Genomic DNA, 19724 nt, shown 5'->3' with positions numbered 1-19724 from the left:
GTTCCAAATGCAGCAGGTGCAGGTTTGCTCCCTAGTCAGGGAACTAGATTCCACATGCCATAACTAAGACCCAGGGCAGCCAAATCATGCAAACATAAATATTTAAAATATACATGTGCACGTGCGCAGTTGCTTTCCCTCATGTCTGACTCTTTTCAACCCTGTGAGACCCTGTGGACTGTATCCCACCAGGCTCCTCTGTACATAGGATTCTCCAGGGAAGAATACTGGAGTGGTTGCCATGCGCTCCTGCAGGGGATCGTCCTGACACAGGGATCAAACCCATGTCTCTTTCATCTTCTGCATTTCAGGCAGATTTTTACCTACTGAGCCATCTAGGAAGCCTGTGAAAGTAAAAGTGAAAGTCGCTCAGTCATACCTGACCCTTTGCAATTCTCCAGGCCAATAGCCTTTCCCTCCTGCACGGGATTTTCCCAACCCAGGAATCAAACCCAGGTCTCTTGCATTGCAGCCAGATTCTTTACCAGCTCAGCCACAAGGGAAGCCCAAGAATACTGGAGTGGGTAGCCTATCCCTTCTCCAGCAGATCTTCCTGACCCAGTAATCAGGGTCTCTTGCATTGCAGGTGGATTCTTTACTAACTGAGCCATCAGGGAACCCTGGGAAGCCCATAAATAGAAACTGGAAAGTCCAAGATCAAGGCACCAGCAGATTCAGTGTCTGGTGAGAGATCACTTCTGTGTTTGTAGACAGCCATCTTTTGGTTGTATCCTCACTCGGCAGAATGGGGCAAAGGCACTCTCCCAGGTCCCTTTTATAAAGACACTAATCCCATCCATAAGGGCTCCACAGTCCTGACCTAATCACCTCCCTAAGTCCCCACTCCCAAGCGCTACAACACTGGGGACTAGGTTTCAACACTTCAATTTGGAGGAACATAAACATTTAGTCTATAGCTGGGACTGAGGTTTGTTGCTTGCTCCTTGGAAGAAAAGCTATGACTAACCTAGGGAGCATATTAAAAAGCAGAGACACTACTCTGTCAACAAAAGTCCATCTAGTCAAAGCTATGGTTTTTCCAGTAGTCATGTACTGATGCGAGAGTTGGAATATAAAGAAAGCTGAGCACCAAAGAACTAATGCTTTTGAACTGTGGCATTGGTGAAGACTCTTGAGTCCATTGGACGGCAAGATCAAACCAGCAAATCATAAAGGAAATCAGTCCTGAATATTCATTGGAAAGACTGCTGAAACTGAAACTCCAATACTTTGGCCACCTGATGTGAAGAACTGACTCACTGGGAAAGATCCTGAGGCTGGGAAAGATTGAAGGCAGGAGAAAAGGGGATGACAGAGGATGAGATGGCTGGATGGCATCACCGACTCAATGGACATGAATTTGAGCAAGCTCCGAGAGTTGGTGATGGACAAGGAGGCCTGGCGTGCTGCAGTCCATAGGGTCACAAAGAGTCGCACACAACAGAGCGACGGAACTGAACTGAACTGAACTGAAGGACTGAGGGACTATATTCTGGCTGGTGTCAGCAAGGGTGGAGGGATTACTCTCAGCAACTCAAGGGCACCCACATTACTTCTCATGTGGCCCTCCATCTTCAAAGCAACAATTGTGTCTAGTCTTTCTCATACCCTGCATCCCTCCACTTCTTCTGTCACTAGCTGGAGAAAGCTCTCTGCTTTTAAGGGCTTGTGTCCTCCCATCTTAAGATCAACTGTGCCATACAACATCACACAACTGCAGGAGTGATGTCTCCTCCTAGTCACAGGTTCCAAGGATTAAGACATAGCATGTGTTAGTCACTCAGTCATGTCTGACTCTACCACCCCATGGACTGTAGCCTGCCAGGCTCCTCTGTTCATGGGATTCTCCAGGCAAGAATACTGTGGTGGGTTGCCATGCCCTTCTCCAGGGGATCTTCCTGACCCAGGGATTGAACCCAGGTATCCTGCATTGCAAGCAGATTCTTTACCATCTGAGCCACCAGGGAAGACCAAGACAGAACGGAGAAGGGCATTTTTAGAAGTCTGTCAAGACAGGGTTTTGTTTGTTTGTTTTTGACCTGTGTGCATTGCGCGCTAAGTTGCTTCAGTCGCGTCTGACTCTTTGTGACCCCTAAGACTGTAGCTGCCCAGGCTCCCTTGTACAAGAGGTTTTCCAGGCAAGAATACTGGAGTGGGTTGCCATTTCCTACTCCATGTTTTTGACCTGGAGATTAGTATACATGTTTTAATTAATTTGTATTGGAGTGTAGTTGATCTACAATATTGTGTTAGTGCCTGCTGTACAGCAAAGTGAATCAGCTATACAAATACACATATCCACTCTTTTCTTCAATTCTGTTTCCATATAGTCATTACAGAGTATTGAGTAGAGCTCCCTGTGCTAAACAGTAGGTTCTTAGTAGTTATCTACTTACATACAGTAGTGCGTATATATCAGTCCCCATCTCCTAATTTACTCCTCCCCACTAATTTCCCCCTTGGTGAGTGTGTTTTCTCCATCTATGACTCTTTCTGTTTTGTTAATAGGTTCACTTGTACCATTTCTTTTGTTCTCATTGCTCAGTCACTAGTCATGTACAAATCGTTGTGACTCCATGGACTGTAGCTCACCAGGCTTCTCTTCCCATGGGATTTCCCAGGCAAGAATACTGGAGTGAGTTGCCATTTCTTTCTCCAGGGGATCTTCTGGACCCAGGAATCCAACCTAGGCCTCCTGCATTGCAGATGGATTCTTTACCACTCAGCTACCCAGGAAGCCACTATATTTTTAGGTTCCACATATAAGCAACATCATATGAGATTTGTCTTCCTCTGCCTGACTTACATCAGTTCAGTTCAGTTCAGGTCAATTGCTCAGTCGTGTCCGACTCTTTGCAACCCCATGGACAGCAGCATCTTCCTTGTCCATCACCAACTCCTAGAGCTTGCTTAAGCTCATGTCCACTGAGTCAGTGATGCCATCCAACCATCTCATCCTCTGTCATCCCCTTCTCCTCCTATCTTCAGTCTTTCCCAGCATCAGGGTTTTTACCAATGAGTCAGTTCTTCGCATCAGGTGTCCAAAGTGTTGTAGCTTCAGCTTCAGCACCAGTCCTTCCAATGAATATTCAGGATTGATTTCCTTCAGGATTGACTGGTTTGATCTCCTTGCAGTCCAAGGGACTCTCAAGAGTCTTCTCCAACACTGAAGTGACTTACTTCACTCAGTATAACAATCTCTAGGTCCATCCATGTCTCCGCACATGGCATTGTTGCATTCTTTTTTTTAACAGCTGAGTAATATTCCATTGTATATACGTACCACATCTTCTTTATCCATTCCTTCATCAAAGGACATTTAGGCTGCTTTCATGTCTTGGCTACTATAAATAGTGCAACAATAAACATTGAGGTGCATATACCTTTTCAAATTATGGTTTTCTCTGGATATATACCCAGGAATGGGATTGTCAGAATGGAGGTTGTCACTGAGACCTGGAGTAGGAGGAAGAGGTAAGGGGGAGGAGGAAGTTTGGTCTGCAGGCTGAAAGCAAGTGATATGGAGCCTGGCCTGAGTCAAACGAGTGGTTGGGGGAAAGCCCCTAAATCATCATGGTCCTGGTACCTATCCATGAGCTGGAAGTAAACCAGGTCCAAGACACTTGGAGGAGACTGCCTTTGAAATTTTAGCCCATGAAATTGCTTTTTTAAAAATAACTTAATGGACTTACCTGGTGGTCCAGTGGCTAAGACTCTGGGCTCCCAAAGCAGGGGGCCCAGGTTTGATCCCTGGTCAGGGAACTAGACCCCAAACACAGCAGCTAAAGATCCTACATGCTGCAACTAAGACCTGATACAGTCAAATAAATACAGTTTTGCTAAAGTTTTCTTTTTTTTTTTTAAAGATTATGTAGGGACATCCTACATTTGAAAAAGGTAATGTAGAGTTGGAGACCATAAAGAAAGCTGAGCACCGAAGAATTGATGCTTTTGAACTGTGGTGTTGGAGAAGACTCTTGAGAGTCCCTCAGACTGTAAGGAGATCAAACAAATCAATCCTAAAGGAAATCAGTCCTGAATATTCATTGGAAGGACTGATGCTGAAGCTGAAGCTCCAATAATTTGGCCACCTGATGTGAAGAACTGATGCATTGGAAAAGACCCTGATATTGGGAAAGATTGAGGGCAGGATGAGAAGGGGATGACAGAGGATGAGATGGTTGGGTGGTATCACCAGTTCAATGGACATGAGTTTGACCAAGCTCCAGAAGCTGGTAATGGACAGGGAAGTCTGGTGTGCTACAGTCCTTGGGGTCGAAAAGAGTCAGACACAACTAAGCTCTGAAACTGAACTGAACAGGTGTGTAGCAGCATCTCACTGTGGTTTTAATTTGTATTTCCCTAATGAGTAATGATTTTAGCATTTTCTCTTATGCTTATTGGCCGTCCACTAAGAAAAGTACAAGCTTATTAAACAAAATAATCATTCTGTATTTGTTCAAATATTTCACCCATTTTTAATGGGTTGTTTTCTTAACTTCTAGAAGTTCTTTACATATTTTATCAGACGTATAGCTTGTAAATATTGTCTACCAGTCTATGGCTTGTCTTCAGTTCCTTAACAGTGTCTTTCAAAAAAAAACAACCAAAACTTTTAAATTTGGATGAATTCATTTTAACAATTTGTTCTTTTGTGGGTAGTACTTTTCATTCCATATTTTAAAAATTTTTGCCTGCAGAGAAGGCAATAGCACCCCACTCCAGTACTCTTGCCTGGAAAGTCCCATGGACGGAAGGCCTGGTGGGCTGCAGTTCATGGGGTCACACGACTGAGCGACTTCATTTTCACTTTTCACTTTCATGCATTGGAGAAGGAAATGGCAACCCACTCCAATGTTCTTGCCTGGAGAATCCCAGGGATGGGGGAGCCTGGTGGGCTGCTGTCTATGGGGTTGCACAGAGTCAGACATGACTGAAGCGACTTAGCAGCAGTAGCAGCAACAAGCCAAAGTTACTAGATTTTCTACTGTGTTTTCCTATAAAAGTTTTATAGTTTAAAGGCTTACATTTAAGTATGTTTGGGGTTAATATTTTTATATGATATAAGGTATGGATCAAGATTCTTTCTTTTTTTTTGCATATCGATATCCAGTTGTTTCAGAATATTTGTTGCAGCAACTATTCTTTTATTGAATTGCCTTTGAAACTCTTTTGAAAATTTTATTGCCTATATGTGTTTCCCATACCTTTAGAAATCTTTAGTTTCCCATCTTTAGCATGTGGGATCTAGTGTTTGGGTCGACTTCTGGGCTCTCTAGTCTGTTTCACTAACCTGTTTGTCTTTATGCTAATACCACACTATCTTGCTTGCTGTAGCTTTACACGCCTTAAAATCAGGTGGTATAAGAACTCCTCCTTTCCCCTCCATTTTCAAAGTTGTTTTGGGTATTCCTTGTCCACTGCATTTCCATTTGAATTCCAGAATCAGTTTGTCAGTTTCTACCCCCAAAAACCTGCTGGAATTTTGACTGAGAGTGCATAAAATCTATAGACCGATCTGAAAATTGACAACTTAGCAGTATTTCTTTTAAGAATTTTTTTTGTATGGGGACCTTCTTTAAAGTTTTTGTTGAATGTGTTGCTGCTGCTTCTGCTAAGTCACTTCAGTCATGTCCGACTCTGTGCGACCCCATAGATGGCAGCCCACCAGGCTTCCCCGTCCCTGGGATTCTCCAGGCAAGAACACTGGAGTGGGTTGCCATTGCCTTCTCCAAAGCATGAAAGTGAAAAGTGAAAGTGAAGTCGCTCAGTCTTGTCCAACTCTTAGTGACCCCATGAACTGCAGCCCACCAGGCTCCTCCGTCCATGGGATTTTTCAGGCAAGAGTACTGGAGTGGGGTGCCAGTGCCTTCTGTTTTGGTTTTTGGCCACAAGGCATGTGGGATATTAGCTCCCCAACCAGGGATCAAACCCACACCCCTTGCATTGGAAGATGAAGTCTTAACCACCGGACAGCCATGGAAGTCCCTACAGTATATTTTTAAGTCAAGACGTAATTCACATACCATAAAGCTCACCATTCTCAAACAATGTTCAGGAGTCTCTAGTATACTCACATTGTGTAACCATCATCACTAGCAAATTCCTGAACGTTTGCATCACCCCAAAAGAAAGCCCTGTACCCATTAGCAGTTACTCCCCATCACTCCTTCCCCCAGCCCCTGGCAACCACTAATCAACTTTCTGTCTCTATGAATTTGCTTATTCTGGATGTTTCATATCAATGGAATCATACAGCATGTGACCTTTTGTGTCTGGCCTCTTTCACTAAGCATATTGCTTTCCCTGTTCCTCCAGGTTAGAGCAGACATCTTAACGACCCTGAGTTCACAGCAGCGCCTAAATCAACAGAGAAATAGACTGGCCTGGGATAGTTTGCAGAAACCACTTAAAAAAAAAAAAAACTCATTAATTTATTACAAAAGAGAAACACGAAAATTATTTACATGATGAAAAGATTTCAGAACTTCAGTGGAATGGCCAGCATCACGTGATGTCGTTTCAGTAGTGACTTATTTCTGTCTACACATTTTCCAAGAAGGTCACCACCTCTAAATAAGAAGTAATCCTTGTTATATAGAACAACTCTGGTGCCTCCATATTCAGGGAGAAGAACTTTATCTCCAACTTTCACACTAGCTGGTTCAATCTCTTTACCCTTTTCTTTAGAGCCCAATTCGACAGCTCCTGTTGTTGCTTGCAATAATTTTCCCTGAGATTTTTCTGGAAACATAATGCCTCCTTTGGAAAAACTTCTTTTTAAATATTTATTTATTTTACTTGTATTGGCTGCTCCAGGTCTCAGTCACAGCACATGGACTCTTTAGTTTCCCATCTTTAGCATGTGGGATCTAGTTCCCTGACCAGGGATAGAACCTGGGCCCCCTGCACTGGGAGCACAGGGTCTTAGCCACTAGACCACCAGGGAAGTTCTGAGAAACTGCTTTTTAGAATGAACCCTTTGGAATCAGCTTTGGTAACATCTATGTCTGCTTATTCTTACTCAAAATAAGCCATGTGATTCATTTCCAGTTAACAGAGGAGACGGCTGGCTGAAGGTTGTAAAATTGTTAAACTTCAGAGCTGACAGGAAACTTAGAAACTGTGTAACCAAGAGGTTGCAAACCAATTGCCCAGAGGCCAACTTGGTATCCAGAGGTATTTGTTTGGCCTATAGATGTCCTTAATATGTGAGCCAACATTTCTCAATTTGGGAATTTCCACACCAAAAGAATTCTTTAAAAACTCAGATGCGTGGCAGCCCAGGGCTCACATTTTTGCATGGAAGTGATGGGCTGGGGAAGAGGAGAAGCCTCTTTTCCAGGTCTCCTTGGTACCACCACCCCACAGGCCACCTGTGGCCCACACCTGCCCCCTTCACTGTCAGGTTACCTGCCTGGCCTGTAAAGAGTTGAACTGGCTCCTCCCACTAATAGTCAGAAAAAAGGTCAGTTTTCATTCCAATCCCAAAGAAGGGCAATGCCAAAGAATGTTCAAACTACGGTACAACTGTGCTCATTTCACAGGCTAGTAAGGTTATGCTCAAAATTCTTCAAGCTAGGCTTTAGCAGTACATGAACCAGGAACTTCTAGACGTACAAACTGGGTTTAGAAAAGGCAGATCATATTGCCAACATTCGTGGATCATAGAGAAAGCAGAGAATTTTGCAGCTCCAATATTTTGGCCACCTGATGCAAAGAGCCAACTCACTGGAAAAAACCCTGATGCTGGGAAAGATTGAAAGCAAAAGGAGAAGACGGAAACAGAGGATGGGTTTCAGCCATGGGGTGTGGCCAAAAACTAAAAATAACATGACATAACATAATAAAGCGACCTAGGGATCGAGCCTGGGTCTCCTACATTGCAGGTGGATTCTTTAGCATCTGAGCCAAACATAATCAAGTGAAGGTTTGTTGATCTAAGATTTCATCTTTCCTTGGGCCATCTTGCTGGGCCGGACATGTGTTTGTCAGCACCACCAGCCCTGGCTTCTTCCTGGTCCAAGCGGTGTGCACTGCCATCCTGACCTCGGTAGTTTGGGGTGGGGGACACTCTGGGCTTCCTGGGGCCTGGCAGCTGACACCAGGCCTGGGGAGGGAGGGCACTGGGCACTGCGGGGGCCTGGGTCCCAGCTGCCAGCAACATTCTCACTCCTGCTGCCAGATGCAGAGCACACCCCTGTTTATGATTAGGGGGCTGACTGCACTCAGAACCCAGGAAGCCGATGATGAAAGCTGTGAAGAGAACATTGTTATATGACTTTTCATAGTTTCCCAAGTAAATATGACACTCGCTGCTGCTTGAATTACTAATGCCTTGGAAGAGGAGGCCGAAATCTGTTCCCAAACAGACTCCTCTTTTTTTCTTTCCGTCACCTAGGCACTCCGCATTGTTGTCGAAATGTTTTCCTGGGCTCGCCTGTCCTCCAAGCTCAGTACATTCCCTGGGAGGAGAACCTGGAGCCCAGGCAGCCCGGATGGCCCAGCAGCCTCACTCCCCTGCTCCTCTGCGTCAGCACCGCATCCAGCAGGCAGCTCGCCGCAGGCAGGTGACCCCATGGTCCTGGATCACAGCTGCAAATAACAGCGGTGGGGAGGTAGCCACAGCTGGTTTCCAAGGAGATGCAGCTTTGAACAGGCAACTTTAGGCAGAAAGGACCTTGCTGGACACGCGACCTCCAAGCCCCACTCTTGGGCCACCTGGGAACAGGCAGAGAAGGAGCCTGGACCCAACAGGCACTCGGGTCTCCACTGTCTTTATTACCACTTAGAAAAGCTAGTAAACAGATGGTTTGGTTTACAGAAAATATGCAGCCAGGGTTATTAAAAAGGGGATGGGGGAGGAGCAGAAGAATGAGGAGAGGAAAGGGAACAGCAGGAAGGCTTGTACGCAGCAGGACCGGTGACAGCTTATAAATCTCAACCAACACCCCTGGATCTGCCTGCGTCTCTAGCTGGGGCTACTCGGTCCTCGCTAAACACATCTGTCCCTAAAGAAGCCCAGATGAAACCAATCTCAAGTGGAAAACGCAGTCTGCCCCGCTCATGGTCTCACACATATCCATGGTCAGATGGGTCTAGGGACACTTAGGGCCAGAGAGCACATGTGGGTTGCCCTCCAGAGGGGCCAGACACACCATGGATGGCTGCAGAGGAGCTGTCCCTCCTGAGAGAAAGGAGCCAAAACTATGGGCTTCCTATGGGGACAGAGAAGATGCAAGGGGTGGAGGGCTTGGTTACATCCCTGGTGGTGACCTCAGCCTGGAGGAAGCTGCCAGCCCACTTGGATCCTGAGAGCCTTCCCCCCAGGAAAAGTCCAGGACATGAGGGCTCAGGACTGAACCACAGGATGGAGTCTCTTAAGCAAGGAGGGGGCAGAGGAGCCTCAAACACCCTCCAGGAACCCTTCCCAGCTTCTCAGCATCTCCTGGAGAGTGACACCATGATGCCGGGATGCAGTGGGTAGAAGGGGATGAAGGGAGGAGACAGGATTGACACCTTTTGTCAGCTGTATAATATTCCAACCTGCCTTCAGAGGAAACTTGTCCCACATCTAAGACAGAGAAGTCACAAGAAGCCAGGTGCAATTCCCAAAGATAAGAAACTGAAAAGAGCAAGGCTTCTGAGCTCAGGGTCTCATGTGTGTGCTCTGCTAAGTTGCTTTAGTTGTGTTCATCTCTTTGTGACCCCATGGACTGAAACCCACCAGGCTCCTCTGTCCGTGGGATTCTCCAGGCAAAAATACTGGAGTGGGTTGGCATGCCCTCCTCCAGGGGATCTTCCCAACCAAGGGTTCAAACCGGCATCTCTTACGTTTCCTGCATTGGCCGGCAGTTCTTTACCGCTAGCGCCACCTGGGAAGCCCTCAGAGTCTCATATAAAGTCCTAAAGTAGATGGGTAAATGTTTCTCTTGCTTTTATTCCTGCTAAAGCAACATGCATAGAAATAGGAAGAGGACAAACCCTGCAAGGAGCTGGGAAGGGGGATCACAAGCAAATGCAGACTGTAGAGACCAGTCACGGTCTAAGGTGAGGCTGCTCCAAGTGTGGTCCTCAGACCTGTATTGGTCAGCTAAGAGCGGATCACAGGCTCCACAGAGTAAGTATAGAAATCAAGAGAAAGCACCAAGAAACGTCTACATCCCTTTCACTCCTTCTTAGGCTTGTCCTATTATATCTGAAATAAAATAATAAGAAAAGAAATGTGGGCTTGTATTTTGTACAGCTTTTATTTCTTTCATTGCTTTTTCCCATCTGTGACAAGGTTATTGTATTTCGCAAAGGCAGCAGTCTGTGATGGCTTGGAAATGTGGAAAACAAAACATTCTTCCCTGCAGATACTCACTGGCCCAAGGGATGTGAAGCGCCAAGGAAAGAACTCCTCCTCAATCTTGGGAGAAAGTGAAATCCATGCAGCGGCAGCCATGGGAGGATGCATGGGGGCGCTGACCAGGCAGCCGGGAGCCCAGGCCCCCCATCCCCACTGGGACACACAGATTGGGGTAAACCCTTGTCCTGCCCCGACCAGGCATAAAAACAGGGGCCATCAGAGCCAGGCCTGCAGTGACAAGGTGTACTGGCCAGTAAAGAAGATGTGGGTGCCCCAGGCATCCTGCCAGGAGAAGTGAGGACTCTGGGAATGGGGTCTCTGGAGACCTCCTGGGCAGGCCATTTTTGGCAGCGGGGAGGGGGTTGTGTCAGGTCTTAGTTGCAGTACATGAGCTCTCTAGTTGCAGCACATGGGCTTAGATGCCCCAAGGCATGAGGGATCTTAATTCCCTGATGGGGTACCTGAGTCTTCTGCATTGGAAGGTGGATTTCTAGCCACTAGACCATCAGAAAAGCCCCCGGGCAGGCTTTGTTATGACTTCGAGGACCCCCTCCTTTCTCTGATGATGCACATCAGGTGGGGACCTGAGACACACATCAAAAGAGGAAAGGATGCTGTGGCTTTTTTTCTGAAAGCAGAACCACTTCCCGGCCCACTCTCTACGCCTGAGCCTGAGAACACCCCCACGACCTGTGGAGCAGAGAAGGCGCTTTCTGCTCCTCTGTGCTCTTCCCTCCGGTGAAAAGGGCCAAGGAAACCTCCCAGAATCTACAAATGCTATTGGCTTCAATCCAAGATGGAACGCAATGTATGCTTCCCTCTAGGTGAAAAGCAGGCAAAACTGTGAGCAGCTAGGATCCTGGTCACCCTGAGGTATGGTGATGAGGGAACAGGGAAAATTGGGGGTGCTGCTCTTGATGGGGGTGCTGGGGAAAGGGAGAGTTCAGGTTGCAAACATAAAATTGTACCCTTACAACTTGTCCACTTTCTTTGTGTACCTTAAGCTTCAATAAAATGTTTGAAAAACCTCTCGTCTCCAACCATAACTGCAAAAACAAAATCAAATATAAGGACAGAGGTCTTGCTCGATTCTGTGCCTCTTGTGTGAGAAACACTGAGTCGTAGACCCATGGAAAAGACCAATTACCCCGTGAGAGAAGCTGGGATCTGATTTTTGGGTCACTGTTTTCCCAGGTGGTCGCGGGGTGGGGAATGGTTGACTCATTTTCCTTACTCCCCTCCTGCCCTTGTCCCCATCATGTGGAGGTGGATGGGGGCCAAGGGCTGGGAGATTTGGGCTGTTGCCTTGGTAATGCTTAAATATTGGCTTCAAGTTATGATGGTAAAATAAATAAGCAGGAGCCTTGGGGAGCTCAAAGTGGCCCTGCCCGTTGTTCCAGATGCTTGTCAAAGCCCGTGCGAGGATTTGGCTCACCCACAGGGAAGCGTGGGGGACAAAGTCCAGGTTAGGGGCTGCCTGTGCCCTGCATACTCTGACACCTGACCTCCATCTAGCATGGAGAACAGATCCCTGAGTCTTGGTAGATTCTCAAAAATCCTTGCTCAGTGTCATCTGTTGAAACATTAAGAACTCAAAGCCAGAGTCTCAAGAAAACTCTCTCTGAAGGTGGGGTGGACACAGAGGGCATTCATGGGGCTAAAATCAATGCTAAAGGTAGATATACTCACCTCCAGAAGGTGCGCATGTGTGAGCAGTCACTTAGTTGTGTCTGACTCTTTGCAACCCCATGGACTGTAGCCCCCCAGGCTTCTCTGTCCATGGGATTTTTCCTGGTGGCTCAGCGGTAGAGAACACGCATATCAACACAGGAGACTCAGGTTCAATCCCTAGGTTGGGAAGATCCCCTGGAGGAGGAAATGGCAACCCACTCCAGTATTCTTGCCTGGAGAATCCCATGGATAGAGGAACCTGGCGGGCTGCAGTCCATGTGGTCACAAAGAGTCGGACATGACTGAGTGACTAAACCACCACCACAGGAGGATAAGTCCACAGGAAGACAGGTCAGGGGCTTTCAGAGGTCAGAAGGTGAGGGCCAAGGAAATAAGAGTGCTTTTTAGAAACCAGGAACCACAGCACCCTGACTCGGGCGGAAAACATCCTCCAGGATCAGGGGAGCTGAGATTTGCAGCAGTGGCTGAGAAGACGACAACCCTGGTCCAGGAGATAGACAAGAACTTGGTCCAAGATAAATTCTCCATTCCAGTCCCAGCTCTGTGGCCAAGAAGCTTTGACTTGGAGGTGTGTAGCAGGTCCTTAGCAGCTCTGGGCCTCAGTTTCCCCAACTGTGAGCCATTGTTTATATCGACGGAGGCAGGAGAGGCCGGGACTCCAGCCCTGGGAACGCTGGGAACGGTCCCCGTGAAACCCATCACACCCTCCCCCAGCAGCTGTGGCAGATGTGCGGGTGCGTATTCCAGGATTTACGATGTGGCTGCCCTCGGGGAAGTGGAAACTGCTGGCCTCGCCCGTCCCGGAGCATCCAAATTATAAACCTCCACTGAAGCCTTGGCTCAGGCGGTGTGCTTGTCCTGCTGTGTGTGCAGGGGAGGGATGAGCACACAAACTTGGGCAGGGTGGGGTGGGGTCGGCTCCCTCTGGGCAATGCTGAGGCATCAGCAGTGCTGGGAGGGGCCCCGAATGTTTGACACCAGCATGAGGTCACCGCTGTCCTGCCTCTGGGGTGTGATGTGTCAGCAGGCAGCCGCTGGCCCACGTGCCATGATTCCTCACAGCGGCCTGCATTCTTCACCCTGAGTCGGCCGCTGCCCTGCCCAGCCTGCTCCTTGCTCCCACTCCCTCCCAGGGGCCTCCCAGGGCTCCAGCCTCTGGAAGCCAGGAGGGCGTGGAGTGAGGCAATACATCAGCAGGGCGGGTGCCCCCTGGACTCATTGGGATGCTCTTCTTGGCAGATTGGTCCTCTCCAGGGCTACAGGCTGACTGCTGAGAGATGATCGGGTTCTCCTTCTGCTCCCTCTTGCGAAAGACAGCACAGTGTAATGGTTGTTGTTCAGGCCAGAGATCGAACCCCAGGCCCTTGGCAGTGAGAATGCGAAGTCCTAACCACTGGTGGCTCAGTGATAAAGAATCTGCCTGCCAGTGCAGGAGACATGAGTTTGAGGCCTGGGTCAGGAAGATCGCCTGGAGAAGGAAATGGCAACCCACTACCGTATTCTTGGTGGGGAAATCCCATGGACAGAGGTACCTGGTGGGCTACTGTCCGTGGGGTCGCAAAGAGTCAGACACAATTTAGCGACTAAATAACCACCACCACCACTGGACCACGAAGGAATTCCCCGGGGGGACCCCTGTTTAGAGATGAGGAAACTGGGGAGCAGGGAAGCAAGCAGTTAGTCCAGAAGTCCCCAGCTGGAAAGTGGTGGAGTCAGGATTCAAACCCAGGTCCCACAGTCCTGGGATCCTCTCTAAGGTTTCTGCCTGAGCCCAATATCTGGGAGAATCCCTACCCTGCACTCCCAGGCAGGAGGGAAAGCAAGTAGGAAATCCTCAGCTTTCCGGAGCACAACATGGGCCCATCCTCTAGGCACTCTCTAACTTCAGTTGGTATATGAATCCCTGAAAGAAGTCTGTAAAAAATCCCTCTCAGAGGTTCTGACCCAGTCGGCTGGTGGGGGCAGGGAACCAGGGTCGGCTTTGAAAACAGGACCCTGAACCCCAGGTGACTAAGTGCAGGAGGCTGACTGAGAACCATGTCCTGAGAAGCCCTGAAGCATCACTGAGATCAGACTCTGGGGTTAAGTTCAGCCGGTGTCGCCAGCTCAAGGCAGAAACAGGCAGCACAGCTCAGCCAGAGTCCAGGCCAGATGAGTCCAGCGGGCCGGGCCTGCTGGGACCAGAGGGCCTCACCCTGGCGCAGCCAGCTGGTGCCCAGCAACCCAAGGAGGAGTTTTTGGATTCAAACTTCCATTCCTGAAGAAGCAAATGCAAGCTCATTCTGGGAGAGCCCCAGGGCGGCTCTGGGCTCTGCCCAAACCCTAGCACAGAGGATCTGGAAAGGCCCAGAGAATGAGCCAAAACCCTCTCTCCCCTTTACAATTCCAAGCGCCAATAGCTTTTCCCCGAGATCCGCCCTTTCGCAGTGACGTCATCTGCGCATGCTCAGTGCCAAGAGATGATGGCAATCCGGCGTTCCAAGTTCTCCTGGCCAGCTGGAGCTGCAGCGTTAAGTTCTGTGGAGTGCAGCTCCCGTCCACCACCCAAAGCCGGGAGGAAAACAGGTACAGCTAGTGAACAAGACGTCCTTGGCATCTCACTGGAGCCCGCTCTACCAGGTCTCATGATAAGCTATGAGCTCAGTTTCTGGACCAAGCATCCAGGTCTCCACGGCCGCGGTGGTGGGCAGTGGCTCTGCCAGCGGCCACACCCAAAATCACCTCTGGCTTCAACTACACTGCAAGCCCCAACTCTCTGAGGTTTAAAACGGAAAAGAGAAGGAAGGGAAAGCCTTCCTACTCATGCCATCCAGGCGGCCCTGTGAAATAAAGAGGTGTCCCAGGATGCCTGGGAGTTGATATCATGGTGTTCTGGGTTTCTTTTTTTCTAACAGATCTTTTAATTGAGGTAAAATGGGTATATAACATTATGTTACAGATGTACGACATAGTAATTAATTATTTGTGTACATTGCAAAATAGTAGACCATGATAGTCTAGCTACCATTATTACCGTACAATTACCCCCCACTTCTCCCATCTCACGCATCCCAAACCCATTCCCTTCTGATAACCATTTATTTTGTATTAAGACACTGACCATCTATATTCCTTTTTTCCCCCTCCCCCTTTGGCCGAGTAGTGAAAGCACTGAGTCCTAACCACTGGACCACCAGGGATTCCTGATATGAACCATCTAAAAGCAGTGATGGGACTTCCTTGGTTGTGCAGTGTATAAGGATCCATCTGCCAATGCAGGGAACATAGGTTTGATCCCTGGTCCGGGAAGATTCCCTGTTCAGCAGAGCAACTAAGCTTGAACGCCACAACTACTGAGCCCGCCTGCTGCAGTTACTGAAGCCCATGCACCTAGAGCCTGTGCAAGCCATCAAAATGAGAAGCTTGTGCACCACAAAGAAGAGTAGCCCCCGCTCACAGTAACTAGAGAAAGCCTGAGAGCAGCAAAGAAGACCTAGCACAACCAAAAATAAATTACTAATTTTTTATTTCAAAAAAGCATTGATTGTGTGTCCAAACCAAGTTTCTTCCTCTTCCCCATTGCAATTAATCTTTTCATAATTTTCTTATTTCTTTTAGCATATTCAGGGCATACCATATTATCTTCTAGGTCTGAGGATGGGAAAGTGCCGGCAGGTAGCAGGAAGAGAGAGAACATCTCCTGGGAGTGTCAGGGACTCAGGCCTGACCTGCATGGAACTGCAGGTGAACCCAACCTTCTGTGTCTGCTGGGAACAGTCTGCCACGGACCACACACTGCTGGACACCTGAACCTTGTGGCAGAATGGGCTAAACAGAGATAGGAAGGGGCCATGAATTCACAGCCTTAGGTTGAATGGCTTGCAGCAATTTTTTTTTTTTAACATCTTTTTATGTATTTATTTTGGCCAGGCCATTGGGCATGTGGGATCTTAGTTCCCTAACTAGGGATAAACCGGTGGCCCCTGCACTGGAAGTGCAGAGTCTTAACCACTGGACCATCAGGGAAGTCCCTCAGCAATTCTGACCATGCTGCCAGCATGGCTTCCTGAGCTGAAGTTATCACTTCAACCATATTAGTTCCTTCCTTGCTCTCACTTATCCTACTTTTCCGAAAGCTTGCACTCTTGGTCACCATCTTGTGTTTCCTTCAACATGACTGCAATCTGGCCTCCTGAGATGACTCAGGAATTTACTCATCTTTTTCAGCATAAGCAAGTTTCTGGAGTCTCAGATAATCTCTATTTTCTGGCCACTGGCACTCAAGTTGTTGGCACCAGTTCTGCAAAGTGTCCTGACGAAACTTATCAATTGGAGGCATCATGGTCAGCAAGGAGAAATTGGTTTACTGCAACTAGACTTGGGGCAAGCCTCAAACTGTTCATTTGTTTAAGGAGGATGAACTTGATCACTTGTACTCAGCAGATCCACGTTGATTCTCTCATTAACTGGAACCAATGTAATAATCATTTTTCCTTTACCTAATGCCTCTTCAAAGGAATTCTCATAATATGGGTGTGCCATTTTTCTGTTTTGTTTTTTAATTTTTTACTGAGGTAGGATTCACATTTGTTGTTGTTGTTCATCACTAAGTCGTGTCCAACTCTTTTTGATCCCATGGACTGCAGCACATGAAGCCTCCCTGTCCCTCACCATCTCCTGGAGTTTGCCCAAGTTCGTGTCTACTGAATCAGTGATGCTATCCAACCAGATTCACATACCATAAAATTAACCTTTGTTGGGACTTCCCTGGCAGTGCAGTGGTTAAGACTCTATACTCCCACTGCAGGGGCACAGGGTTCAATCCATGGCCAGGGTAACCCATGGCCAAATAATAAGAATAATAATACATTAACTACTGTAAAGTGGTTAACATCTCAATGGCATTTAGTAGTACATTCACAGTGTTGTGCAAACGCCACCTCTGTTTGGTTCTAAAATATTTTTATCATGCCAAAAGGAAACCCCCTACCCGTTAAACCACCATCACTCATGTTCACACTCTATCCAGCCCCTGGCAACCACCAATGCACCTTCAGTCTCTGGATTTATCTCCTCTAGACATTTCATATAAATGGCGTCACACAATATGGAACTAGACATCTGTTGTTTTTAGCTGCCCAGAACACCATTTCCCCTTCTGCTGACCATAGCACCCACATTTTACTTTGGGGAGGCCATCCCACCCTTCCCTTCAGTCCACTTGAATGCCCTACCCACTGTGTGCAGGGGCATGCACATGATCCAAGTCTGGCAAATCAGCCACCCTGACTGGCTCAGGGATGGGCTTGTGACTCAATCCCAGGCAATGATAGCAGTCACAGGACTTCTTCTGGAGCAAGGTGCTCTCTGCTTGGCTTGCTGAATCAGCAAAATGGGAGGCTGGGGTTACTGGCAGCCACCCTTTGCCATCATGGAAGGAGTGCCCATCTGGGAAAGATACCCACCCAGAGGGTGCATCTAAGCAAAGGGCTGCATCTAAGCAAAGGGCTCTTGTGCCCAATGCAAAGAAAGGCAAACTCTGAGAGTGGGGGTTTGCAACAAAGCAAGGATTTTGTTGCAGGTCTCCAAGCAAGGGGATGGGAAACAAGTCTCAGATCCACTCCAACTTGGTCTCTGAGTTAGAGATTTCTTAAGGGGAACATAGGCGCTGGGGTTAATCTTCTGAATCATCTGTGGTATATGTGTCTTTGAACCCATGGTCTGTGAAGCCAACATAGCGCGCCACAGGTCATCTTGACCTGGAAGATAACCTAGAACATCACATCAACTGTGATGCTTATTGGAAAGCTGTGGCTCACAGCACCTGATGTTCACTACTTTTTATTGATTCAGCAAACAAATTCTGCAAACAGATTTGGGCTAGGACAAAGAGGAGTAGGAAGATCAAGAACAGAAACCGGGGGCTACCCTGCTGGCTCAGTGGTAAAGAATCTGCCTGCCCATACAGGAGACATCGATTTGATCTCTGATCCAGGAAGATCCCACATGCTGAGAAGTAACTAAGCCCATGCACCACAACAACCAAGCCAGGAGCCGCAACTACTGAAGCCTGGGTGCCCTAGAGCTGGTGTTCCACAACAAGAGAAGCCACTGCAATGAGAAGCCTGTGCACAGCAACTAAAGAGTAAGTAGCCCCTGCTCACCACAGCTAGAAGAAAGTCCTGGCAGCAGTGAAGACCCAGCACAGCCAAAAATAAATAAATAATTTTTAAAAAAAGAACAGAAACCCAGATATTATTTTAATTATAAATTAGCCAGAAGACTCAGCAGGAGGTTTCAGCAGGAGGCTGGATCTTGTCAACATTGTCTGAGCACCTGCATCCAACTCTGCCTGAAGACAGAACTGTCCCCAAGACATTTCACTTTTGAAAGGCCATCAGGTTCTTTTGTGCTCAAGCTGATTGCAACTGGGTTTCTGTAATATGGGACTAAAAGAGACCCAAACAATACATGTGGCATTTCACTCACTTGCCTTTGCATACCTCCATCCCTAATAAAGTAAAATACAGCTCCTTAGCAAGGAACATACAGCCTCCCTGATCCAGCCCTGTCTCCCTCCTCCTTCATCCCTTGTACCACTGCCCCCCATCTTGTTTACTATGCCAGCCACACAGTTCATACACACACAGACACACACACACACACGATGTTTTCCTTCCTTAGGATCTCTGCTCTTGCTGCCTCCTCTGCCCAGAATGCTCTCATCACACCCCCACCTCCGACCCCCAAATGCTTACTCATTCTTCATCACTCAGTTCAGGCATTACCTTCTCTGAAAAGCCTTCCCTGACTCAGTGCCCCGCCTCTCATCCTGCAAAGAGCCACGTCCCTCAGGCTCCCCACAACTCTGCGGGTGGTTCAGTCAGAGCACTTGCCTGCACATTGTTAATTATCTGCCCACATCTCAAACATGAATCCTCAGGGCCAAATATGCACCTGGCTCCCTGCTGACAGTAAGGTGCTCAGGCCACGGTGAGGCTTCAAGACATATTTAAATGTCACTTGAATGTCATTCAAGTCTGTTGACTGAATGAAGTGTACCGCTTGAAAAGAGAGCTTATTTCCCAAGATTTTCCCCAAAGATAGAGTTTAAATTTATCCAGCAGCCTTCATCCAGACAAGCATTTTGTCCTGTACAAGGATGCAATGTCTAATATTTCAATGATTGATCTTTGCTTTGACTGAAATTGGACTCTGGGGCCCTTCCCTCCCTACAGCCCCACCCCAACCCCGCTCGTGGTTGGGTAAGGGGAGTGGGCACTCAGAGAGATGTGACCTGCTCGAAGGAAGGCCTCCGACTCCCACTGTTGATATGGGGAGCACCAAGGTCTCTCCCCCAGCATGGGACACCACCCAAAGCTTGTCTAATGCTTCTCATAGTGACCACATTCATGACTTTAAATGTGAGAGCCTGGAGGCTGCCAGAGGGGGTCGTCTGCTGTTGCCCTCTCTCACTGATGATTCCGACTTGCAGCCAAGGCAGTGATGTCAGGTTTCTCCTGCCTCTGGTCAGCTGGCTCCATGCACTCAGAGGCAGCATCTGGGTCTCCCATGAGCAGAGAAGGGCTCAGGAGCTGACATTGGTGTGATGGAGCCAGGAGCCTCCCAGGCATATCTTTCCTTGTTTCTGGGTGTCCCAGAAGGGATCACCCCTCTGGATGCCAGTTAAGATGTGAGCAGA

The 19724-nt window shown here is 47.9% G+C and overlaps 1 pseudogene; it reads right to left on the bottom strand.

The window, feature by feature from the left end:
- Positions 1 to 15551: 15551 nt before the first annotated feature.
- Positions 15552 to 16361, bottom strand: LOC128061262 (developmental pluripotency-associated protein 2-like; annotated as a pseudogene).
- Positions 16362 to 19724: the final 3363 nt, after the last annotated feature.

This window comes from Budorcas taxicolor, chromosome 16 (genome assembly GCF_023091745.1).
Source record: "Budorcas taxicolor isolate Tak-1 chromosome 16, Takin1.1, whole genome shotgun sequence".
Lineage (NCBI taxonomy): Eukaryota > Metazoa > Chordata > Mammalia > Artiodactyla > Bovidae > Budorcas > Budorcas taxicolor.
Note: the sequence above shows the minus strand (reverse complement) of the source record. Positions and strands in the feature narration are given on the sequence as shown.